Raw genomic sequence first — 27,658 nt, forward strand, 5'->3', positions numbered from 1 at the left:
ACTTACTTGAGACTTGAAAGCTAAGACTTGGGACTTACTTGAGACTTGAAAGCTAAGACTTGGGACTTACTTGAGACTTGAAAGCTAAGACTTGAGACTTACTTGAGACTTGAAAGCTAAGACTTGGGACTTACTTGAGACTTGAAAGCTAAGACTTGGGACTTACTTGAAACTTGAAAGCTAAGACTTGGGACTTACTTGAGACTTGAAAGCTAAGACTTGAGACTTACTTGAGACTTGAAAGCTAAGACTTGGGACTTACTTGAGACTTGAAAGCTAAGACTTGGGACTTACTTGAGACTTGAAAGCTAAGACTTGGGACTTACTCGAGACTTGAAAGCTAAGACTTGGGACTTACTCGAGACTTGAAAGCTAAGACTTGGGACTTACTTGAGACTTGAAAGCTAAGACTTGGGACTTACTAGAGATTTGAAAGCTAAGACTTGGAACTTACTCGAGACTTGAAAGCTAAGACTTGGGACTTACTTGAGACTTGAAAGCTAAGACTTGGGACTTACTTGAGACTTGAAAGCTAAGACTTGGGACTTACTTGAGACTTGAAAGCTAAGACTTGCACATGTGTGACTTGGTCCCATCTCTGTTGAATACAATTATAACCAGCTTTGTACTTGTCTGCTGTTTTATTGAGTTTCTCTCCTTATCGGACTTTGTTGGAGTGACGTTCCTCCCCATGTTTCCAGATATTAAGATTAATAACGGCTAAAACTAAAAAAACATAAGGTCCAGCATACTGAAATGATCCTTAAAAGCACAATTTAACCCAGCTCTGCCCCTCATGAAGCTGGCGTACTGCTTAAACCGAATGTTGTGATAAAATGGACATTTGTTTCACTTAGCTTTACAGCTGATGGACAGGATGCTGTAGCTTGATACTTTTTAAAGTACTGCCATGATAAAAACTGATGACTCTCTGTGTAGCATTCTTGAATCCTGTGTTTTATTTTCCGTCGTCAGAGAGATAACCTTGCTAAAAATCTGCTCTTATCTGTTGTATATTTTCATTGTTACTCGCTGTTCTTTTAATATCTTCTCCACTCATTACCCAAAATGTTCCTGAGAGTTTCTGCAGAATTAAAGGTGTCACGTCTTTTCCTTTCTTTGGGGAGAAAACACCTGCTTGCGTTCCCCATCAGGCTGAGGGCGTGTTTATGTCTCCTTAAACGCCGCGCCTGAAGCTAAGCCCCTCTTAAAGTGCAATAACAATAACACCCCAACGTGCCCAACGCATCATCTGAGTCTCCAGCTTTTAGCACATAGGTGCAAAGACAGTCCTTTTTTTTTTTCAAACTAAACCCTGCTTCAAAACCTTAAATCTCCTTAAAGTTTACCACCGAAACAAGATGATAAATTCTTATTTGTCAGCTGCTGATCCAATTTTACCAAATTAAACAACTGCCCAAGAGGAGGCAATGTAGCTGTTGGCTGAAAAAGAGGGCAATAAAACACTGTTTTACTTTTAAATGTTGGTTTTAAGAGGGACATTTGCATTAGGAGCCGGATTCTTTGGGACCTAAATCATAAATAATACTGTAAAGAAGGAAAATTCTTTGTGAAAAAGCAACCAAAGCCAAGATAATCCTTGACTTTTAAAGGGCCTGTGTCCCCTTTTAAAAGTGCAGTTTCAAACGCTTACACCACAACCAGGCTGAATTGGGAGAAAAAGGCAATCCAAAAAGTACAAATCCCACACAAAATAGGGGATGTTTGTACGGCATCAAAAGGCTACTGCTCTTTGGCCGTGCTCCATATGACCAAATATGGAAGGAAAAAATGCTGCCTTTTCCCGTAACCAAACTGGGAAAAAAAAAAGAAAGGGAAAGAAAAAAGAGGGAAGGTTTTCTTGCACGCTGCGTGCACAGCGAGATAGAGCTCTCACACTCTCTACACAGTGGCCACAGAGTTGGCTCCCTCTCTAAACAGCATGACTGATGGCGATGTTGGACCTGCCGTGACACCTCAGCCAACGCCGGCGGCACACCTGCACGACTCTGGACTCACACACTGATCTTTTCACTGCGCTGACATTTCATTTTTAAACACACACAAAGATTTTTGGGGTTTTTTCTTTCACTCTCACATATGAGCCCTCCACCAGAGTCTCTGCAGTGAACTTTGAATCGGAGCCCCCTGGAAGGGAACATTCCTCTTGGTGAAAAAGCAGCCGTCTCCAGCGCCACAGTCCTCTGCTTAAGTTAGAAACGGTTTGTTTATCTGGCTCCCCCCCCCCCCCCCCCTCCCTTCCCTTTTTGCTATGTGAAGCTGCTCTGACAGTCTCCTACAACTGGGCCTGTTGTGAGGAAATAAATGTATGTGTGGGCATGTCATTTCACAAGAAACTTATCGAATTATCCGAGTTTGCTGCCAACAGGAAAACTCTTTCAGCAGAGAAAGCAGTCTGCCCTTACAGAGCAAAATAATAAAGATCATCAATAAATGTCACTGAACCTTTGTATTCCACTAATTTCACTTTTAAGCCTTTAAAACTTTTAAACATTCTGTTTACTCCCTTTGTCCTACGGGGCAAAAATGACCCGCCCTACCAAAGCGCCAAAATAAAGCAACTTAATTGAATTTTAAATCCAAAATCTATTTTGTAAGATGAAACCACCTGTTATTTATCTATTCAACTCAATTCAATACATTTTTTTTTATTTGTTTTTCATGTATTTTTTGTTACACAATACAAATCACCAGTTTTCAGGATTACACTTTTTATTTTATTATTATTTTTTTTTTGAACCACAAACCAACTGTCAGTTGGACCAACAGTTTTCTTGTTTTCTCAGTTTTCTTTTACATAATAAAGGTTTATTATTGCTATTATATACATGTGAAGTAATTACTTCTGAATTAATTATATTGAAAGGGAAAAAAAATTAACTTTTTTCTGGTGTTTAAATGTTTTTATAATTCACGGCTCAAACAAAAATGACCCATAAGACAATCTTTGTACCCTAGTGGTGTACAGCCCACATGGAAACTAAAACAAAAATAAAGTCTGACTTTTTCTAATGATGGGGTCCCTTTAGGAAAAGTCATAAAATTCCAAGTTGGAAAAAGACAGTTTAAGGTGTTTTTTCTACAGCTAAACATGGTAGTGGGTCATTTTTCACCTGCAAGACAACAGGAGGGTTAAATACCCTTTAAAGTTGTCTTCTTAATAGAACACACTGCCCACAGGCAGTTAAGAGTTGCCAACATTAAAAATATCTTTGGCCTCACTGTTCTAAATACTCGACTTCCTGGATTTCATCTCACTGTCACAATGTGCAGGAAGTGCGCCCTACGGGTGCCGAGTGCAGCCTCTCAATCAGAGGAAAGTTGCCTTCGAGTGTCCCTTCTCTTTCTAGCTTTTGCAGCCAAGAGGCCGATGAGAAAATATGAAGCTGAGGCCACTCAGCAAATGTTTACCGAAACTTACTGATACTAAAGAGTCTCAAAGTCTCTTAAATGCATCTGTCACGTTTCATCCATCAAAAGATTTCTGCAAATCCGTCTTTGTTAAGCAGTACAAATTGCCTTTTTGTGCTCCAGCAGGCCGTTTTAGAAGTTGTTTAGCTAGCCAAGCTCCTAAGCAGGGATGACAAGGCAGAAAACTGAACCGACCGCCAGGAGAGATGGATGGGAATTGTTCAGTATTCTGAGGGGATCACAGCCCTTTGCCAAGAAAAGAAGAAGATTGAGGATCCAGGGCATTAAAAGGGCGGACTCGGGTCCCATGAGTCCCGAAGGCAGCAAAGTCTCTGCAGTGCTCACTTCATGTCTGAAAAATGCCAAAAATCTGATCCAATTTCTTCATTTTCTTGTAAATTCACAGGTCAGATAATTTGACCTATCTAAGGTTTCATGTGCACGCTTATTTTTATTAGCATAAGCAGTTGGCTTCAAAATTACAAATGTATATTAGATCATCCAACAATTTGTTCTCAAGAGTAGTGCTGGGATCTGGTAATTTCTTGGCATGTTTAATAACAAATTTATCGATATAATCAGTAGCGGTTCAAGCTAGCTGTACTATCAGTTTCAGACTAAGCTAGCCGTGAGGTAGCCTAAGTTTATGTGTTACTTCTGCTATATGTTGTAAGACATTTTTACTTATTCATCCCAGTGAAACTAACATTACTACCACGCTGGATGCACACGTACGAGCTAATATTTGTTAGCATGAAACCCGTCTATATGACTGGCGGAATGAGTCCAAGTTCATTATGAGTTGCTAGCTTAGCTTTAGCATCACTAATTGATAACAGCAATAGCAAAAGAACTTTTGCTAATGATCCTCACCAGCTGCAGTGGTGTAACTATGTATATATGTGAACTAGTCAGATTCAAGCAACTTTGTGTCTTGGTAGGAGTAAAATATGAACTCAGTGGCACCAGGCAGCGTTTGATGCTAATGCTTCCTAGCGCATTTGGTTTAAAATGGGTTTCTGGTATGATGCTACAAATGGCATCACCTCAAAAACTGCTTGCTCTTCAGACAGCAATAGTATACAATATTATACATATTCACACAACATATAACTCTATAACTTATCGTATCACCAAGTTTGGCATAAATATAATAATTCTTTCTGTCATGCAAGTGAAAGTCTCCTGAAGACGGTAATACTTTTTACGATGGACACCCTTTGTTTTGCTGCCAAGCGCTGAAGAGGCCGAAGAGAAATGTAATTAATAAGCCCTTCTGGCTCCTTCGTCTTCTGTTTGCTCAGGATCCAAGCAGTGTTAGTTTTCAGCTCTGCAGTCCTCTAAGATAAGCATCTCCTTGAAAAATTACATTAGACTGTTTCCAAAACATCGAGCAATTTCCATAAATATACACTTTTGCACTTGACATGAGATATTAATAGATTTTTAAATAATACCACCATGTCAGAAGAGTTAAGCTTTCATCTCTTTGTCAAAGAATGCAGTGTAATAGGATAACCCGAGACAGGGATAAAACCAGCGAACAAATGCACAATTTCCCTGCCAAAAACAAGGCAAAAGGACAAAATCCTCATCTCTTAGTATTACACTGGAAAAAATGTACAATTTCCAAAAATAAGTAAGAAAAACAACAAATACAAGACGTTTTTGCTTGAAATAAGCAAAAAAAAAAACTGCCAATGGAACTGGTGAAAATCGGCTTGTCAAGATTTCTTCAAATAAGATGTGATATTTGGGACTTTTGAGATAAAAGTGATCTTGAAATTAGCTTAAAAACCTCTTCAAATGTCAGAAAAAGCTTGTTTTATATGATATGTGACTCAAAACAATTTGTTTTCAAGACTTTTTCATTTAAGAAGATATTCCAGATGTATTGTCTTCAAACAAGTCCCTATATCTGGCTGAAATGGTACTTTGTTAGGCAGTTGTGTCTTATATTAAGTGTAATGAGATATTTTGACTAGAAATGAGACAAATATACTTGGTAAGACTTTGATTTTTTTCCAGTGTATAGAGCGCTTTTTAATTTATTGTAGGAAAGCGTAGTCTCCAGTGTGGACAAGAGTAAAAACTATCTTAAAATGCAGCATTTATTGCTTCAGAATTCCTCCTGCACCATCGGTAGTTTTTCATCCGTTTGAAACACCAACACATCATGTGACTTGTCATGACGCCTTCTCGCATCCCTCCATCATGTCAGCCTCCATTCGCTCCTCCAGGACGGCCCACGCTGATACCTGCCTTCGGTCAGAGTAAATGAGGCCCGTGCAGGAGTCTGCGTCTCCACAACGGGACATTAATCTGCTGCTAGTGAGCCGACCGGGGAGAGCAGTGGAGCCGGAGTGCTGATAATGAGTGAGTTTTACTGAAAGCACAGCACAGTATATTTGTCTCATTTCTAGTCAAAATATCTCATTACACTTAATATAAGACACAACTGCCTAACAAGTACTATTTCAGCCAGATATAGGGACTTGTTTGAAGACAATACATCTGGAATATCTTGTTAAGTGAAAAAGTCTTGAAAACAAATTGTTTTGAGTCACATTTCATATGAAACAAGCTTTTTTTGACATTTGAAGAGGTTTTTAAACTGATTTCAAGATCACTTTTATCTCAAAAGTCCTAAATATTACATCTTATTTCAAGAAATCTTGACAAGCCGATTTTCACTAGTTCCATTGGCAGATTTTTTTGATTATTTCAAGCAAAAACGTCTTGTATTTGTTGTTTTTTTACTTATTATTGGAGGGGCATTTTTTCCAGTGTAGTGAACGGATGAACCAACTGATGGCAACAAAGCAGAATTGAACCGCTATAGAACAGTGAGTCTTAATGAATTTAAATGAATGAAATGTACGAAAACTGACTGATAACAGTGTTAATATCAAAATATACATGATGAGGAGGTTCTATAGCAGCCCAATGCCCCTGGTTCATGGACAACATCACATGCTGGAGTCATTAAGTGGAACATAAAAATGTATTCTCATAAAGCTTGAGAGGTTCCTTATGCGTGTCTCGGGGGGGGGGGGGGGGAGTGGAAACAAAATGGATCTGCTGAATATTTGTGACACGCTTCCTATAAAAGCCACGCTTGGGTCGCGGTGGACGTGTGGCTCCCTCCCCGGACCCGAGAGAAAATACGAAAAAGGGAAAAAACTCGAAAGGGTAGGAGTAGAAAAAAAAAGGGAATATAAGCGGCGGAGTGATTTATGTGGCTGACTCAAACCCACACAAAGGGAGAATGTCTTCCCATCATACCTTACAAGGAAACGCATAAGGGTAGAGAGAGGCTGCAGAGTATGATGCAATTCCACCACACTTTGAGAGGCTGTTGAAAACATGACAGCTGAGTGAAAACCCTGACATTAGTTAGCCCTTTCTGTGCACGCGTCAGAGCCCTGCGTGGAAAAAACAGAGAAAATCACTTGAGGAGAAGACATATTTATTTAAATCCTTCCAAAACGCCATAAATCCTTATCTGTCTCGCCTTGTTTTAACACACAGGTCAGTAAATCACGCGGTGGAATGCCAATTTTTTGAAGTGTGCTGCGAGGCTTTTCAAGGGTATTACATGACAAGGTATTTTTCAAAGTAAGGGCCGCATTCCTGGAGAGAGATAGGAGATTAGGGAACAGGCGAGGTGGCGGACCATCAAGATGACCTGACCAAGTAGGCCTATTATTCACGCTGGATGTGGAGAGGTGGAGTGATTCAGTCTTGTTGAAAGTAAAAAAATAAAAATAAAAAAAATAAAAAGGGGGGGGGGGGGGGGCAGAGCAAACAGTGTGCAGCAACACGAGGAAGAAAAAGCTCTAATAACAGAGAGCTGCACACCGTAGGCAGGGTGGTTTGTTTTAATTCTGTCATTCTCTTTTCGGGTGCCATGGCGATGATTCTCTGAACTTTGCACGGTTTACGTACGAGGTCAACTTTTTTTCTTGTGAATAATCTTCCTCACTGTAAAATGACTCTAAATAGTTAATGAGATGACCCATTAACCCTTTTCCAGATTGATGAGTAGCAGCGACTGCGTCTCTAAGATAATTTCTAGGGCCGGGCAAAGATTAAAATGTTTAATCTAATAATCACATGATTTCCCTGATTAATCACGATTAATCGCATTTGTACGCAAAATCCAAAAATGAATCCAAAAGTAGTGTACAGCTTTTAGCATTTAGCTTTATTTTAAATGTGCTGCCATATGAATGAAAGTGCCATAACATTTGTTGTGCAAACACACTTTTAACATCAGCATCTTTCTGTAGTTTTTATGTAGAAGCCTCGCTCCACTGTCTGTTTCCTTGAATGACTTGCTGCTATCAGTTGTGTGTTTTGCCTTTAAGTGATATTTTAGACTGGAACTACTACGCTGAGAAGACAATTCAACTTGGCAGTGTTTACAGATGACTTTGGTTCTGTCGACTCCGCCGCCTGGAAGAACTTTAACATGAAAATGGCCGAGTAAAAGTTCCGTACCCTTCTCCATGTTTGGTGGATCCGCCGATTACTTTTTTTTCCGGTTCCGCAGCAGACAGCAGCAGACTTTTACAAATTGCCCAGCCCTAATAATTTCTGATGTCTTTCCTCCTTGGCGTCGACACACCTGAACGCCAGAAAACTGCAGAAACTTCTTCTTTTACAGGGATGCTCACACTTTCTGACCAATAGTTAATTGATTAGAAGCACCTGGCTGCTACCGACCCTCTATATAATTCAGACAATTGATATTTGTTACAAAGCTTGATTTCAGTCTGGGATTTTAGCAGCAAGAGGATTCACTTGTCAGCTGGTTGATGTGTAGCTTTAATGCAAACATATAGAGATAAACTTTTCATTTAACAGGACATATTAAGCTGGGTTTTTAGCCTTTTGTGCATCGTTGCTGCAAAAGTCCCGGCCTGCCTCTTCACCGGTTTGCATTTCATAAGCTCCACATCTGTCCTTTGAAGGCAGCTGGAATTTATTGCATTGCTTTATTGGGAACTTTTAACTCTGTGCCCAACTTCATTAATTTTGTAGCAATACCTCTTTCGAAGACAAGTTGGTACAAAGCGAGAGTGGAAAGAGGAGGAGGAGGAGCTCTCAGACCAAAAACACTGCAGATGTCAGTGGAAAATTCAGCAGAGAAACTCAGTCCACCTACACCGACTGAAAGATACCAGGATCTACGACCAGTGCATTTTTTGCTGTTTATACAACAATACATTTCCAGTAAACATCACGCCCCGGTGCACTTCCACTTTGACGGTACCAAAGCATTAGCGGCGCATTTAAATCCGCAGAGAGCTCACCTCTCCTTCCAAAAAATACATTCCACTCCTCTCATCTCACCTCAGATCCTTTCAGGGCTCTACAGGGCTTCACTCGCCTTTACCAGATCTCATTTTCCTGCCCAGCTGTACTGACTGTTATTATTAGAGTGGCAGCCAGCCAGCTTAGATGGGTACACGTCTTCTGCACCCCGCCTCAAAAAAAAAAAATCTCTGGAGGTGAAAGGACGGAGCCAGAGTCTGAAGGCCTTGAATATGCTCCACACAGGGGTGTGAACACTACCAGCGATACAAGCCAGATTTCACACACCATTGCCTTCTGCTATGTGTCACCTGATGAGCTGCCATCCATGAGGAACCACAACACTAATTTCTGTGCACCTCTGTTTGAAGCAGACGTGCTGGCCGGCCTCACAAAAATCTGCTCTTTAGCTAAAATTTGACAACTCTCTATCCAAAGGTTTATTTTCTGTGCTTCCTCAAGGGCGGTTCAAAGGTCGCAGATTGCATGAGCTGTGTTTTTTTTTCTCTTTTTATTAATATTACAAGCATATAACCAGACACTGCTCCACGGGGGGGCATTTTTGTGGACTGGTGCATGCTGGGATGCGGTGTCAGTAATTATTTTTATACATAAAAGAACACAAAAAACTAGGGCTGGGCAAGTTAACTCGTTATTATCGCGTCAACGCATTAATTATTTAATGCCGATAAATATTTTATTGCACATTAACGTATTTTTTTTAAAAATCTTTCTTAATCTATTTATTTATTTTTGAATTAAAAAAAACAAACATTTTGTGCCTTTAATGGATAGGAAAGGCTTCTACATAAAAACTACAGAAAGATGCTGATGTTAAAACTGTGTTTACACAACAAATGTTATGGCACTTTTTATGGCAGCACATTTAAAATAAAACTAAATGCTACAGGCTATGCGCTACTTTTGAATTCATTTTTGGATTCTGCGTACAAATGAGATTAATCGTGATTAATCAGGGAAATCATGTGATTAATTAGATTATAATTTTAATCGTTGCCCAGCCCTACAAAAAACATTTAAAATGTTGAGAGTGACACATCTTATCAATTCATGATATAATATGAGCTCATCTTCAGTTAGTTGGCAACAGGTTAGCAGCACCTTAGGGAGGCAGAGTCTCTCTGATCAATATTGGATGACTTTGATATTTGGGCCATCTGACGGCACTGCATTAAAAACAGATTTTGTCATGGAAATTCCTACATGGACTCAGAAATACTTCCAGAAATCGCTGACTGTGAAGCTCTAGAAATGTTGCTGTCTTCTCTGGACCAAAGCTCATTGAAAATGAACCGAGGCCGAGTGGAAAAATGGTGGATGCTGCATCTCGTAGATTAAAGATCAGAGAAACCTACCAGCTTGATATCAGCGCTCAGCTCAAAAGCCCGAATCTCTGATGATACTGGGGGAGCATCAGTGCCTATGGAACTGCTAACTTGTACATCTGGAAAGGCTCCATCAATGCTGAAAGGTACATACAGGTTTTAGAGCAACATTTTAAGGGAAGGCCTTGCATATTTTAGCAAGACAATGCTAAATTCCACCAGGATGGCTTCATAGTAGAAGAGTCTAACGAAAAACAGGGACTTTCGAGCAGCTAGAATCCTTCACAGCTTAGAATCTCCTCACCTTTACAGACTGCTGCACTCACTTTCAGCATTTAATACATTTTCTAGGTCCTTTTCCGAATAAAAAGTTGCTTTATAAGCTTTGTAAATGATTGCATTTGGTTTTTATTTACATTTTACGTGTCGTTTACAGTTTCTCTTTGGGTTTTATGAAGCATTTTTTCAGTGAATCTTATTTTATTTTAATTTTAGTGACTCTACATCCGGTAAATGTGTGCCTGCCTTAACACCTGCGGTACACAAAGGCAGAGCGGCTCATGCCAGACCTGCGTTGTTGACCCCCTCATCCCTTATGTCTTCTCTCTTTCTGTTGTTTGGGATCCACTGCCAGAAATTTCAGGAAACCCCAGAGGTTGGTGAGACATAACAAAGCTCCCCCTCTTCCTCTGTGTCGCTCTCTTTCCTCGGCAGCCCTGGAAGCTGTGCAGCTGACTCATATCACACCATTTTATATGCAGGGTTTCTGTGTTTTTTTTTAACTTTTAATGCCTGTGCTAATTCTAGGCCACAGACTATTTAGACCGTAGAAGACGTAATCATCAGTGAATACCATTACCATGATGTGGTATTTACCCCTAAATTGAGAATAAAATTCTGCTCCAGAGGTTAATATATGTGTGGTATTTAAGCTTCCTAATTCCTAAATTTATTAGAATAACACATATCTCAGACAGCCATGAAATTGTAAATAATTGAGCAGCGCTCCGAGGAGGCTTCTCTGGTTGCTCTGTTGATATCGCTGCAAGCTTTTTTACTTCCCATAATTTTCTTTTAGCTGATGGCAAAACTGGAAATGAGATTTGGTTCACAAAGCACCAGTGCTTAAACGGGAATAAATCCAGGACCAGTCACCCCTCCTCCAGCGCTAATCTGCCCATGGGGGGTTCCTCCGTGTCTTCTGGTGGGGATATCTGTCCGCTCCACCTGGATCAACTCCGCTCTCGTTCACCCCCCCCCCCCGTACACATGCACCTACATATATACCTATTTAACCCACCACCCACCTTGTGTTTATGTTCAGAGCTTGAGTGACTGGTATTTCATTTCGGCCTGCCCGGAGCCCTTTTGCACAGTTTAGCTTGGCTGGTATACCATTACTGGTCATTAAGTCTAACCTGAACTAATGGGGCCTATTTTCCAAGGTGGTCTCCCAGGTGGCTGTCACAGGAGTGAGTGGCACAGTGGGGCTCGGGCCTCGACTCGGGCATACAAAGTCTCATGAAAAACCTGTCAGGAGGCAAGCCAAGGCCCCGTCATACGCATCTGGCACAGATTCTTTGATAACAAGAACCCACTGTTCTACGGGGGAATCTGGGTCGTTTGTTTTTGCATCCAGGCAGGTGTAATGAGGCCATCAGGAATGGGCACCATACCGCATCTCTCAGGTACGCTTCGCTGTATTTGGACCTTGTTCCAGTGAATCGCCGTTCTTTGGACCAGACTTCCAGGGAGCGGTAAGCAGTCTTTGAGGGTTACCGCCTAAAAATTCGCTTTAAAAGTAAATCTCTTCTTGTCATTTGAGTGGAATCACTTGATGCACGCCCCAACGCCCTGAAGTTAAAGGGATAGTTTGCCTCTTTCGACATGAAGCTGTATGACATCCCATATCAGCAACATCATTTCTGAACATCTTCTTACCCCCTGCTGCGTCCTGTGAGCAGAGTTCCAGCCTCGTTTTGGTGTTGATGAAAGTAGTCCGGCAATCGCTTGGCCCTATTTTCTCTCCCTTCGTATCACTGCCTGCTGTGCAGACCGAGCAGCAAACACCGTAACAGGCGCGGCTGTCGGCAGGCGGCAGCAGGCAGTGATACGAAGGGAGAGAAAATAGGGCCAAGAGATTGTGAGGTCTGACTTTTTCCTGGAGAACCATTTTGTAATGCAAATGTATTACTCTGTTGAACGCATATTGTTTTGAGAAGCAAAACGCTTTATTTTTTAAACCCCAGCCAACTAGCCGGACTACCTTCATCAACACCAAAACGAGGCTGGAACTCTGCTCACAGGATGCAGCAGGGGGTAAGAAGATGTTCAGAAATGATGTTGCTGATATGGGATGTCATACAGCTTCATGTCAAAAGAGGCGAACTATCCCTTTAACGTTGATTAAAGGCTGATTTATGGTCGTCGACGGAGACCCTCCCGGAGAACTAACATCTGTCTGGAATCACTTTTCCAGTTAGTTAGCTCCTTCCTCTCACAACAACAACACCGCCATTTTTGAAAGAGTTTACTGTGTGCCGAGCAAATCTTTCACTCTCGGTCGCCATCGTTCACTGTGAGTGTAACGGAGCCGGAAGGTGAACAATCAATCAACGACTTTCACGATAGACGTTGCGAGATTGGGTCGTTTAACGTAGCGATGCCTACTGATCGGGAGGTGAACTGCCTTGCGTATCCGACATCCCTTCGAAAGGATTAAAGCCTCTCCGTGACCACGGAGACGGATAGCGACGGAGACACATACTGAGGCCTCAAGCTATCTGTCAATCCGACTCCGTGGTCAAAAAAGTTCTCCATCGGGATGTTGGAGCTTCTTGATATTGAAATGCAAATAATTTTGACCAAATGTTGACCGGCCACACAGTAAACTCTTATAAAAATGGCGGCGTTGTTGTTCTGAGAGGGAGGAGCTAAACCGGGAAAGATGTTGTTAGCCGACCAATCACAACCCTTGAGGTCTCCGTCGCCTCGAGGGTCTCCGCTCCGTAGACGACCATAAATCAGGCTTAAGGCAGGGCACCCGGAATGGTGGATAACAAGACCAAGGAGCGTTGTTTAACCACAGGGAGCTCGCCTCTCATCAATAACCGTCACACCCAGGTGGATGGAGGAGATTCCTGCCCTGAGGTCCCAGGGAGACCGGCACATGTCCACCGTCATGTCTATGCTGAATTCTGTGTTTTTCATCGATTATCATCAAACTATCATGAAACAATGCAGTGTTGTCTGCATTGTGGTGTTACACCAGCCCGACGGTCCACAACAAAAACTGTTAGAGTCCTTTAAAGTAGAATAAAATCAGGCCACGAAACACCCTATTCAGTATAGGCACTAAAAAGCTTTCCCCCCACTGATCATTACCTGACACTTATTAAGACAAAGAATGTTTCCATGTGAGCATATTTCATCAGAGGAAACATCTCCCTGTTCTAATGGCAGATATCTTATTCCAGCTTTAAAGTCTTTGTGTGTTTTAGCCATGCACTGCTCCATTGTGACATGTGTCATCGTTAATCAGGAGAGTAGGAGCCATTAGTCTAAACGCGGGGGTAATTAATCCATGCTCACACTCCATTAGACGTCATGCTTAATTTGTGAACATGGCTGTGTACTGTGTAAATAAGCAGAGACGATGGGACCCGCAGCCATTATTTCCGAACAGCTTGGCGTCTAAAGGCTCGGTTTGTGCTGTCGAGGTGCTAACATTTGAGAAAGCGAAACTACTGAGCCCACATGCCGCAGTTCAAGTTTACGCAACGAATCAAAGTGAAAGTTAAATGCCTGTACGGCATAATTGTAATCATGTGGTGGCTTTTTCACACTTAATTTGCCTGAGAAGAGGATAATTGTGCACATATGTAACTTAAACATTAGAAAAAAACTGGGCTGGACTTCAGCAGTAAAGCCAAACCATAAGCCCTCCAACAAGGTTAAACTGCAGCAGGGCATCTAGTACGAATTAGCCTTTAGTTTAATAAGTACCATTTGGCTGTCACCTCTGCGGCTGTAGAGCTGCTCTATTACAGTAAAGCCCCTCTGGTACTGAGCTGAGGTTATTCAATAAAAACCTGACTGAGTGTTTCTCCCAATCACCACTGGCAGAGCTCTGATGAGGTAAAGAGCTCTCCAATGCCAGCCTCCGTCCCTGAGGAGCACTGTCTGATTGAAATGGTTTTCTGAGGCCATATTTTTGCTCTCCTTGTAACCTTGCCAGACCCAACTTAGAGCACACAGAGAAAAAAAAAAATTGACAAATTACCTAATGCGTACCGAAATGAATCCACAAAAACAGATTTACCGGTAATCCATAAAGCCCCATCCCGGCAGGTAGGCAGATAGGAGCGCTGGAGTTTTACATTTCACAGAAAATGGTTGGTATCAATATTTCAAAGCCATGCTGAAAGTGTGCCTAAACATGCTCTACACTTGTTACTGGTGTTGTGGGAGAAGTGGTTTTGCATCAGTTATTCTGCTCTTTTGATCTTCAGCCTTAATCACTTTCGCACACATACACACACTTATCTTTTAACCCCCACCCCCCCCCTTTTACCTGAACAGGGCAGTGACATGTGAAGTGGAGAGAAAAAGCAATAACAAAGTGGCCCACGAGCACCAGCTTTCCGACTCTGCCGTCCTCTCGGCTTGCTTATAACACATTCCTGAGCAATCCTCGGAGGCTCATATGTAAATGCCTGAGTATGCTTCTGATTAGGAGGCACAAAGAGTACACTCTATAAATGCACTCTTAAACAATTACCCCCGCTCCCAACTGCAGCTCCGACACAGACCTCAGACTGTGCTGCCGACTCGCTTGCCTACTCAGGTGGGAGAGCTGGACGCGGATCATTTACAGCCATGAGCCCCGCTTTACAACGCGCGTCTGATTCCAAAGCCGGTCAGAAAATACGCCAGCGCTGGGCTCTCCAGTGCAATGTAAAGGTGTGTAATTGGCGCAGGATTTTATTGGCTCCAGCTCGGCTCACCACCGACATGAACACAACACTCGAGTTCAACAGCTAATTTTCTCTCAGGATGCTTCGGTCGGGCGTGCAAGCATAGCTGCAGCATTAAATTAAATGAACTGAACTAGCACGCCAAAATAAAGAGACCGCCCACGTTGATTAATGTAACGCTAAGAAGGAAAATTAGCAATTTATGGCTGTAAGTCATAGTCTAATGCAGAGATACTCATTGCGCGGCTCGCACTGGCATAGTAGCTTATAACAATATGGTAACAATAACAATACATTTTTTTCAAATAACATATAGAGAATACTGCACAGTATTAATTATTTTTATTAAGTATTAATTCAGGCTTAATGGTGTTTCCTAAAGGGGGAACTGTTAAACCTGGCAACGCAGCCCGCTAAAACCACCCTCACACTTGACCGCAGAGCATGCTAGCTCCTTTAGCCAGCGCGAGATGCAGGCACAATGTATCGGTTTTTAATTAAAAAAGGGCAAAAACCAGCACAGAAACCATGCTCATCCTGAATGTCTCACTATGATTACAACAACAAACTACAAATACAACATGAAGAAAGTCAAGGACATGCATGCCAGCTTCCACTCATCCCAGTATTAAGGGAAATGTGGTCTGAATTGAAAATGTATTGGCTGTGTTGTTTCTTTTTTATATGTAGAAATGCATATTTGCAAAAGGGGACTTTAGTATGTTGTGGTAAAAGTGGCTCTTCCCTTGATTTTGCTTTGCCAATGTGGCTCCTGTGAAAAAAATAGTGAGTATCACTGGTCTAATGTACGATGTTGGTACTTTTGTTACACATATTTCAGTCTCTGTTGTTTTTAAGAAAGAACATTTGGCTTGGAATGTGGAAGAATGACACTAAAACACTATCCTGTGTGTTAAAAACCTATGCAAAGAGATTCTCCTGCTGTCAATCCGAGCTAAATTCGTGAGAACGAGTTCAACAAGCTTAGAAAGTTGGCGACTTATTAGCGAATAAAGCTGAGCCTTTAGCGCCAAAAGACTGATGAGTTGGTGGAGACCAAAGAACTGAAGGAAACACTACCCAGATCCGTCCTCTTAGGACATCCCCTGTTTCGTCCTAGCTCCTTACGCACTTATTTGTTTCCTAAATTGTCCCATTTGTCTCGGTACCTAACTTATCGCACTTACTCCAGCACTAGTTCTGCTCTTAGCCGTTTGGTTTTAGAAGGAAATGCACTTATGAATTCTTGTGACCTGACGTTCTTTTGCCTACCGATGTGGAACACACTTATTGTAAGTCGCTTTGGATAAAAGTAATAAAATGACCGTAATGTGATGTAAACGGTGAACTAACATGAGTCAGGCATCCAGACACAGAACTACAAGTCATGCTAATGCTGCACGTGTCCACAGGATGTTTTAAAAGTCTGGAATTTCAGACTTTTTACATTAAAAACTAATAACATCCACCATGTAAAGCGACTTAAAAGCTAAAGTTTGGGAAGATTCGGGTCTTTCTCTTTGCTGGACTGCTGTAAATGCAACTGCTTGGTTGGTAAAAGTAAAGGTTAACCCAGTTGTGAGACCGTATCACATCAATGCAATCTTCCCCGAGACTTAAAAGAAATATTCAAATTCTTCAATAAAACACAGAAAGGAGCTCAACTAAAGGCTTTAGGAGAAAAAGAGCAGGAGCCTGACTCATGTGGATACCCATGTAAGGACAAAGTGATTGTTTTATGTGGATGAGGTAAGTCCTTGCTTCCATCATTACCACATACAAGCCCAATTTCGCTCTCGCCGGGTTCTCGCTCTCAGGATGGCAGACGTCCAACGCGGCCTCTCAATGCTGTCCCTCACAATCGGCGTGCACACTTCAACACGTTCAGAAAAGCCACAAGCATAAATCCTGCAGGCCTATAACTGACCCACACGTCTGTCTTCCTGTCTTCCCCCCCCCGTGCGATTCATTGGGCGGTTAACCTCGCTAACTGTGCAAACACATGACCTCACCGGTCATGTGTTCCTGCTGAATGGTATTTTTCACACACTCCTCGGGGATTTACATCACCGTATTACCTCCGCGTTCCCTTAATTCCCCATTACCATAAAATATGGGAGTTTTAAACTGCGCTTTGACAGGCCCTTGATTAGCCGTGTTTGTTTAGTTTTAGGACTATTTGGGAAGGAGAAGAAAGGTTGGAAAGCAGAGGCCAGGAGGAAGAGAACGGAAAGTTTGGGAAGAGGAGAGTGAACATTACAGAAATCATTTCTCAGGGAGAAATGTGTAAGGTGGTTCCTCTGCCACAGGGACACATTGTGCACGTCTGAGGTCCCGGTGGAACGCCGCTGAAGGGAAACACAAGGCCAATCAGCCAACGGAGACATTTCCTGTGCTCGTTTTATCAGATGAGAAGAAGCCTAAAGGCTAAATGTCCCCTCTCAACAAGGTTGTACACTTCTCAGGATAACCCGATTTGGGGAACGAAGGGGAGAACATGCATCTTTGTGGGATGACATCAGAAGTGCTGCTCGGGAGCACTGACCTCACTGTTGCACCATCAATCATACGCAGAAAAACCCACAAAACGTGGAGCTCGTGAGTAAGAGAGGAGGTTTTACCTTTTAAGACGCAAAGCAAGGCTGCCTCGGGAATTAAATCATCTCCTTGTAAAAATAGATTTCGCAAGAGCTACAGGAATACAATAGTCTTTTTTTTTTTTATAGCTACGAAACCTCTGGCAGAGCTTGGCATCTGGAAACTGGCAGATGGCGGACCAATATGCCAATTACCAACGCTGACGTGCCACGCTGCCTGTTAGGCAATCGGGCCTCCAGTGATCACACTTTAAAGTCAGAAAATGATGCGAGTGAGAGATTTATCTGACAAACATTCTCCATCAGAGTGTGACTAAAGCCCAGAGGAATTTAAACACAGGTCTTTGTGTGTCCTCATGGCTGCTTCAGACAGTAGAATCAAAGTTTGAGAGTTGGTTAGCAGAGAGAGAGAGAGAAAGGAAAGATAAAGATACCGGAAGAGGGGATCATTACACTGGAAAAAATGCCCCTCCAAAAATATAGTTAAATAAGTAAATATATAAATAAGTAAGAGAAACAACAAATACAAGACGTTTTTGCTTGAAATAAGCAAAAAAAAAATCTGCCAATGGAACTAGTGAAAATCGGCTTGTCAAGATTTCTTGAAATAAGATGTGATATTTAGGACTTTTGAGATAAAAGTGATCTTGAAATTAGCTTAAAACCTCTTCAAATGAAGAAAAAAAGCTTGTTTCATATGATATGTGACTCAAAACAATTTGTTTTCAAGACTTTTTCCATTTAACAAGATATTCCAGACGTATTGTCTTCAAACAAGTCCATATATCTGGCTGAAATAGTACTTGTTAGGTAGTTGTGTCTTATATTAAGTGTAATGAGATATTTTGACTAGAAATGAGACAAATATACTTGGTAAGACTCTGATTTTTTTCCAGTGTATGAAATTCTTCATGCATGTACAGTGTATTGAATATGAAGCTTGAATATAGATTAGTGCGTGTGTGTTTTCATGAAATGAGGCCCAATTTGGTGGAGAATGTATGATAGGCCAGGAAAAAAAAAAAAGGTCTGGGGCAAGCATTTCCCATCACCCGGGGGACGAGCGGAGTCTAATTGTGGAGTGAGAAAATGCCAGAACATCCAAGTGCGCCGTGCTCCCCCTGCACGACCGTTCCATGTCAGCCTGTCTGCACGGCGAGGAGCAACAAAACATGAATTTAACTGATAAAAACCCTCATAAGTTGTTCAAAACAGACAGCCAAACATATAAAGTTACACTTGTGTGACTTCACAAGTAATTGAGAAGAAATACCAGCTTTCGTGAAAGAGTTAAGATTTCTGCTCCAACGCAACATCTGCCCGTCCATCCAAGCTCACCATATAACACAACTTAGTGTGCGGTTCTGGATGCAGTGCATTCAAATTACATGCTATCAAATTCAAAGGGGGGGGGCGCAGAATGGGTATGCTGCTGGCCTCAAGTTCAGGGCCAGAGTCCCATGAGCCGTAACTGCACGTCAGTCACAATTACTTCAAATGAGTGGAACCCTCTCCTCCTCCTCCTGCAGGAGACGCAAACCTAAAACCTTAACTGACTTTATTCCAAAGATGGGACTAAGTCACACATGTGCAAGTCTCAAGTAGGTCTCAAGTCTTTTTTTCTTGGGCAAGTCAAGTCAAGTCACCTTATTATTGCAATTTTACCTGCAGAATCTGATCTTAATAAAGTGAAAAGACAAGATATAAGTAGTTGTCCCCCATCCCCACCCTGTATCATATCAAGCTAACGTTAGCTAACTACCGACTAGGCTAACAGGCTAATATTAGCTAATTTGACAGCACTTATTGGTCAGAATGGATCTTAAAATGACGAACAAAGTTGGAAGTTGTCGCCTGGCTGTCTGAGATGTTGATGCCGCATGTCTTGCACTGAGCTGTTCGTCTTTTGCCGTCAAAACGGTGATTACGAAAGCCGAAGTCTCTCCAATAAACACTAAGGTATGTAGAGAGGGCATGGCTGATTGACAGGGTAGGGATCCAATCATGACGCCATTCTCAGCCTGCGCTCCTACCGGGTAATCCACATTACAAACTGAAAACATGAACTGAATAACACTCAAGTCATTCAAGTCATCGAGTCTCAAGTCAAGTCAAGTCAAGTGCCGAGTCTTTAACTTCCAAGTCCGAGTCGAGTCTCGAGTCTTTTGTTTTTTGTCAAGTCAAGTCACAAGTCATCAAAACAGCGACTCGAGTCCCCATCTCTGCTTTATTCCACGCCAGCAGTGCACAAAGCATGAGAAGCACGCCGCTGATACCACAGAAAGCCTCTCACTTTCAGAGCTTATCATTACAGCAAACAAATCTGCATAGAAATGATGCCGCCGGGCATAAAGACCTGAGCGCAGGAAACAAGCCTGACATGGTTACGCTGCTTTGTTGGGAGAAGAAATCAGAAGATAGCTCTGGCACCTGCTGTGCAGAAACAATGCGTGTTTGGACGGACGTGTCGGCGTGCAATCGCTGGGAAATGAACCGCGTTTGGAAACCTGGTGCAAGTACATATCCATTAAAAAACAAAAAAACACCAAATGGTCTGATCTTTGCCAGGTTTCCATTCTATTCAAAAACAGTTTGCCACTCGGTAAGCTTCTTTTGTGAGGTGGTGGTAAAAAGAAAAAACGACTGGCTCACGAGGAAACTCTGGATTCTTGCTTTGGAACTGGATACTCTGGTGGATTATGTGCGTCTCGCATCAAACTATAACAAACCAACCACATATATCGGATGCACGTAAACACATAGCTGTGCTTCATGCTGAAGCATTTGTTGCTTGTGATGAAAACGACTCAAAGATAATCACTGAATCCGACGTCTAACTTTAATCAGGGAGAAATATTGGATGGAAAAGGAGATTTGGGGGGAAAAAATGCAGGCAGAATACAGTAACTAGAAGCCTTCACCGCAGTGTGCAGTCCAGAGCCAGACTCCGGAAATGCATGGCAGTGTTCCCTACATCCTGCCCGCCCAGCCCTGGCCCTGGCTCCCGCTCCACACTGCCAAACCCCTGTTATCACTCTGTGCAATTACCTCCAGATTCCTCTGCACCCATATCATATCATGCCAATTATACAATCCCCATCTAACTACAAAGCACTACAAGCGTTTCAGCATTAAGGCTGCAGTCTCAGACTAGAAAGAGCTGTGTGAGGGTGCAATTGTGCATATGAATATGTGTGCAAAGACTGGAAAAAAACATCCCCTCCCCCTACTAATAGAGAATGACTTAAAGTAATACGTAAGTATTTTAAAGAAGACAGAAAAAGTGACGAATATGTTGTAGAAATGGTTAAATGAGTAGCCTTGATGTATCTAAAGGGTTATTTCAAAGTATGAGTAAAAGTGGTGGATTAAACCTTTTATATTTATAAGAATAGAATTGAGAAGAATGTTGTGATAAGTGTTAGTTGCTGTGAAGGTGAGCTGCACATCTTCTTCCTGCTTCACCGACATGTTTCTACAGCAGAGAGCCACACTCTGGCCCTACAGTGGGCTTCTGTGGACTTTTTAAAAGGCTGCTGTGTTTTATTCTGCAGGCTTAGATAGGAACGCTGTTTGGATTCTGCAACTTTTTGACTCTAAATTCTACATTCTGCTCCTTTAGATAGCTGTACATAATGGATAAAGCTACAAAAATTAGACACGGAAATACAAATTTGAACAAAAAGGCGTGACTAGGACGAATATTTTGTCTTCTCCTTTGATATATGACAAGCTTTAAAAATCACGACATCGGCACATAAATGAACACATGGGAGCATGAAACATTATGGAGTGGTGTTAATGAGAGGGCACTCAGACGGGGGGGGGGCGGTGGTGGTATAAAATGCGCTTTAGTTGAAGCCTGCATTCCAGAGACTATTCCAATCATCTGTCACCAGGTCAGGCCTGAACCTTATAAGGAGCGCAGGGCATTCTCCACGTGTTTTCCAAACACTGCACAACTTATCAGATACAGTTTCATGGACAATTACTATGCTGCCTCTGGCCTGAAACCATTCAGAAAGAAAAGAACTGACAGATCCATCCTATGCGGGTCCCCCCCTCCCTCCATCCTCTTCCATTTGCTACACCTCTAGTTCACAGATACTACTATGTAATAAAGCAGAGATCAAAAGAATGTACGGCAACCCGTGTACAATCGAGGGGAGCTTTTTGCCTCAGGGGTGGTGGGACTCAAAAGAATGTGATATCTGGAAACCAAGACCGGTGCAAGTGAGCAGGCCTTCTCTGAGCGAGGCTACCCAGACTCAGAGGCTTTGTCTGAAACAGATACGGGATATGATGAAGGGTCACACACCAAAAGACAATGACGTCTTTCATCGCGATCTTGCAGTTATATTTGTCTTTGATGCGGCATGCGGGGGCCTTTGGTTCCCCTATAGCCAACTTTATGCGCTTTGGACATGTCAGAAGTCTGCCTGAATACATTCCGAAGTGAACGCAAAAGTGCAACTTTACTTCGGGATCATCTGGAAGACGCTAATGACAGATTTATTTTCCATCCAGGAACGCTGTTCACAGGCTGAAGTGAGTGTCATGTCGGCTACTGAGGCTGGCTGGGGTTTGGAGACCCCCCCCCAACCCCCCCTTCATCCGCCTTTTCTTCATACTTTGTTCGATAAGAATCAGACTGAGCAGAGCGCGCGTTACGGGGGGGCGGACATATGGCTTTCTTAGTGCGTAAAAACGTTTACACGCGGATGCGCCAACGCCTGAACGCGAAAAGTTTGGTAAAGTTTCGCCTGCGGTGAACTGCTGGCGAGAAAAAAAAGCGCACAAAAGAGGGAGCGGCTCCCAGCCAAGACATTCTGAAAAGCAGAACCAGGAGCCCATGCGCACAGCAGAGACTCAGTGGGATAATCTGCCACCGTCACACAAACAGCCCGCACCGCGTTTCCCCAGCTGCGGTCGCATCCCAAACTTTTTCTCCTGTGCGCGCAAATAAGTTTCAGGTCATCTGGAAAGAGTTTTTAGGTTGTTGTGCTTACCTGTGATTCTTAACGGGACAAAAAGTAGAGCTGTAGAGTCGAGTGAGAGGAGAGGAGAGGAGAGGAGAGGGAGCCAGTCTGCAGTCGGTCCTCCACCACACTCAATGATAAAACCACACTGAATACCCGCGCAGGCTCCTCCCTTTAAGACATAATCGCACATCTACAGTTGGCTGACTTTGTTGTGCGCTTCGGTCTGCTGTTAGGACGCCAAGCAGCTGCAGGCTCCCCTCTCACTAGGCTTTGCAAAGTTTTGCAAAGTCCGAAATGAAATACGAGATGTGTCGAAATGACTTATGTAAAAACTCCTAATATTTAAAGCGACTGGAAGCAGAGAGCGCTCTCTTTGCGTGGCATACCCGGGGCCTCTGAGAGAAACTCATCTGTCAGGAGAAATCACGTAATGAACATCTTGGACAAAGAAGGAGGGATGTTGGCTCAGGGACAGAACACTGCGGGGCCAACAGGCTCCATAATGTGTTGGGAAGTGCACAAAAGAGGTGCCACAAGCCACTGAGCTGAATTAAAGTGTTTCTAAACATCACAAGTAGTCCAAATATTCCATTGTGGAGCTGTAGAAAACGAATTTTTCCCAATTTAACAGATAAGAAATGTTCCTTCAGGCCTCTTTCAAACACAGAACTTTGCATAAACTTAGCATTTCACTTCGTGTCGGTTTGCTCTTTAAAGATTTTAAAGATGGACGCCCAGGTCCAGAAAGTAAAGCCACCGTGGAAGTGACTGGTTTAAGATAAAGAAGGTGCAGATGATCATTCCTCCTATTGCAATCAGTCAGATTATGTAGAAGTTCATGGGGAAATGACCTCAGTGAACATTTAGTGTTTATTTCGTGGTTCGGTATCAGTGGGATGACCTCATGGACAAGCTGGCATTGTCATAATGATAAAGACGATAATAATAATGATAAAGTGGGCTTGTATAGCAATGTTACAAGTACTTTATAAGAAAAAAGGGAGTTAGGTCTGATGGATGTTCATAAGAATACATTAATAAAACAAAATGATGAATATTCAGACCAAAGATGAGTTTTAAGAAGCGATTTTAAGGTAGCCGGAGACACAGTGTGTCTGAGTTCCAGGGGCAAATATTTCCATAAGATGGGGGCTCGGATGGAAAAGGCCAGATCTCCTTGAGTCACAACCTGATCTGGAAATAGTTGGCAGGTCTATATCAGGAAATCTCAATGGTCTGGAGAGCACAAACCAAACCGCATACATCCCACAAGTCTTCCATCTGAGCCGTACCTCGTGTGTCAGAGAGACAAACAAACTGAATCCATCTGAAATGCAAAACTCAAGTCTGTAAAACAGTAGCTTTAAAACATGAATCTGTGAATTGGTTCTTTTTCAGGAACAACAAAACAACGCTGTCAGTGAAACTGCAGTTCATTTTGCTCATTTTGGCCAAAACATCAGGCACTACAGACGCTGTAACTACTAACACGACTGCGTTGCACCATATCTTTTTATAGTACAGTTTTCTGAGTATACACTTCATAAAAGAGGTTAGTTTATGTGGGTTATGTTCAGTTCCTTTATGCTAGTTTTGCAGAGTTAATACAGCTCTAAAGGGACACAAAAACTCCTCCAATCAAAAAACATCCAAACAGGTTGTTTGGTCATATCCTTAAACACGACCCACAGGGGGGAATGTGACACATATGAGCATTTCCACACTTCCTGGTTGGGTTTAGGACACTTTAATGAAGCTATCGATTTCAAAACTAACTTGATTAGGATCGTAATGACGGCCATAATGGACGCCATTTAGCTGGCTGTCTAATGGCGCTTTTCCACTACCTCTACACGGTTCGGCACGGCTTGGTTTGGTTGGGTTTCCATTACACTTCGTGCCTCCTGGATGTGGGCGGGGTCGTAACACGGCTGCGCGTGTTGCTGCTCACCCTGCGGCTTTTTGTCGCACAGAAGGCAAGAGAAGAGAGCCAGAGAAGACTCCTGGCCGCCAGACAAATATTGAAAAGTACCGGAGAGTTTTGTTACGAGCTTCAAAAAGACGACGTTTGGAGGTAAGCTAATGGTTGCTAATGCTAGCTTTTATTATCGCTTCCAGTGACGACACTCATCGCCCAATCAGTGGAAGGCAGTCGGCTGACGTCACGTTTTAGTAACGCTTCGGCCTGCTTGGAACCAGGGCTGAGGTGATACGGAAAATCGTCCTGGTTGCAGATAGTGGAAACACGCAATAGTGCGCCGAGCCGAAGCGAGCTAGTGGAAAAGCGCCATTAGAGACACATTAACATAGCAACAGGTTATGACAACACTTTATTTCTACTGATGGTTTAGGCACGAACATTACTGGTTTAGGTTTAGAGATCAAAACTACTTGCTAAGGACACACAGTTGCTCTCACAACCACGGTAGGTCATGTGTCGTTACTGGTTGTGCGAGTCCACGACCTGTTGGGTGGTTTTATTGGAGGACAGGCTTTAATTTACCATTAACTGTAAATCTATCCAACAACCAAGATGTTTTACTAAACAAAAACCTGTCGTTACAAAGAGGAAGTGCATACTTGTGAGTCCCTCATATGCTAACAAGCTCCATTCAGCAGATAAAAATCTACATAAAACGGATCCTCCAGCTCTGTATTGCTTAAAATGTCATCTCAAGCTACAATTAAAATCTTAGAAACATAAAAAAAAAATCTATTTCATGCTAATGATAACGGATTATTACACACGTTTCTGAGTCACCAGGACAACAAGAATCTCGGTTCTAAGACTGCAAAGAGAAGGACAAATCTTAGGTATTTTACATGCAGAATGCATCGCACTTTTAAACAAGAACAGCTCACGTTCGCCTGTTTCCTGCACACATTTTTAGGTTAAATCATCCTGTAGATTGAATACATTGCATGCCTTTGTTTTGCAGCAAAAAAAACAGGTCAAGCCACACAAATCCAGGCAAAATCTGGCCCGAACCTACTTTTTTGCACATCAACAACACTAAATAAGACCCATGATCTATCAAGCTAACCGATTAGTATTTTTTTAATATGGAAATATCAAATCATTTAATAGTATTTTTATCTACATGACCCCCCGTGAGGTTACTAAATCCCTGTAAAAAAACAAAACAGAAGTGCCCTCAATACAAAGTAAAACTCAGGTCATCCAGATCATCCATCAGGCACTAATTGGAGAAACAGTATTTTAGGATGAAGTGATTCTGAGTGCTGTCTGTCAGCAACGTTCCTGAGGTTGCAGGAAGTTAGGAGGTGACAAACATGAAAGCTGCAGTGTTCCACTTTTTGCCGTGAAGCAGCAGCACACAGACACTGCCTCGCTTTGTCCGGCCCGATAAAACAATGCTGCTCAGAACAAAGGAGCAGCTTAAGAGCATTAGGCCACCGATGCAGAAATAAGCACCATATGCGCCGGTGCTCCTTTTTTTTCCTCTTTTTTTTTTGGAGCATGTTTTGTTTAAGATAAAGTAGAATAAACATTAATTGTGTGCATGTGAAATATGCGGTTGCATAAAAGCGTGTGGCGTGCATATGCTGGCGTGACATAACTAAAGAGAGAGAGAGAGGGGGGGGGGGGGGGGGGGGCAGCCTGTTCAACAAATCCGAAAATGTGTTTATGTTCATTCCTCTAAGAAGAATGATGAATCTAACGATAAAACTGTCATTCTTCATCTTGCGTGTTTGGGTCTGACTTTGGTTCCCTTTACGTTTTACATCTTGGCCTCAGAGAGCCCCATTACCCAACACCGGGCTTGTTTCATGGCATAATTTGATGCACACGCTGGGGAAAGTTTATACTCAGTACAATGCCTGTATTTGCTCTATTTACATCATGAGCTCAGGTGTTTACCTCAGCCACACACCTCGGTTTACACTCAGCTTCCTCGGGGCTCTGGCCTTGCCTGAGAGTATGTGTAAATTCTGCTGATGAGTTCTACGAATGCAGAGAAATCGTCTTATTACAAATGAATGAACATATCACTCCATATGTCTGAGCCCTATTAGTGCGAGCAGAGGCAGCCCTGTACATATAGATACGAATGAGGGAGGGAAGCATCACAGCCCAAGGCTGTTTTTGCTTTCTGTGAGCTGTTTATAGCTGCTGTCAAGGTTTCTCAGATCTTTCCAGCCTCAGGCCACAGAGCCTCACTTCGGCAAATTTATCTAAAATACATATCTTACATCAGACGAAACAACACCTCAGAAGCAATTATAAAGGTTTTAAACTGGCATTGATACGTTTTATCATATTGTTTTAAATCGGATGAAAGAGAATTTTTGTGAAACTGACATTGCACACTGGAAAAAATCTAAATCAAAAGTCCAAAATATCACATTTTATTTCAAGAAATCTGGAGAAGCCGATTTTCACTAGTTCCATTGGCAGATTTTTTTTTGCTTATTTCAAGCAAAAACCTCTTGTATTTGTTGTCTTTTTACTTATTTTTGGAGGGGCATTTTTTCCAGTGCACTGGAAAAAAATCTAAATCTTACCAAGTATATTTGTCTCATTGAGTATCTCATTACACTTAATATAAGACACAACTGCCTAACAAGCACCATTTCAGCCAGATATAGGGACTTGTTTGAATACAATACATCTGGAATATCTTGTTAAATGAAAAAGTCTTGAAAACAAATTGTTTTGAGTCATATTTCACATGAAACAAGCTTTTTTTTTCATTTGAAGAGGTTTTTAATCTAATTTCAAGATCACTTTTATCTCAAAAGTCCCAAATATCACATCTTATTTCAAGAAATCTTGACGAGCCGATTTTCACTAGTTCCATTGGCAGATTTATTTGCTTATTTCAAGCACAAACGTCTCGTATTTGTTGTTTTTTAAACTTATATTTGGAGGGGCATTTCTTCCAGTGCAAGCGGAGCCTTTAAAGGTTTATTTACTGGGAGAAAAGTGCTGTTGTTCATGTGTGAAAATATGTCATCTGTGTCACACATCAAGCTGAAATGGA

General features: G+C 42.2%; 1 protein-coding gene across 6 annotated transcripts in view; it reads right to left on the minus strand.

Annotated features, from left to right (window-relative positions):
• The window catches only part of cald1a (caldesmon 1a), a 74,148-nt gene extending 51,336 nt beyond the window's left edge, over positions 1-22,812 (minus strand). For 2 of the 6 annotated variants that reach the window (XR_012770146.1, XM_075471385.1), the window contains exon 1: positions 22,680-22,811. The gene's annotated coding sequence lies outside the window, so the exon portion shown is untranslated. Of the gene's footprint in view, positions 1-22,679 lie in introns of all 6 variants that reach the window. The other 4 variants (XM_075471390.1, XM_075471389.1, XM_075471387.1 and 1 more) reach the window with 3 other exon arrangements.
• Positions 22,813-27,658: the final 4,846 nt, after the last annotated feature.

Source organism: Odontesthes bonariensis, chromosome 8 (genome assembly GCF_027942865.1).
Source record: "Odontesthes bonariensis isolate fOdoBon6 chromosome 8, fOdoBon6.hap1, whole genome shotgun sequence".
Lineage (NCBI taxonomy): Eukaryota > Metazoa > Chordata > Actinopteri > Atheriniformes > Atherinopsidae > Odontesthes > Odontesthes bonariensis.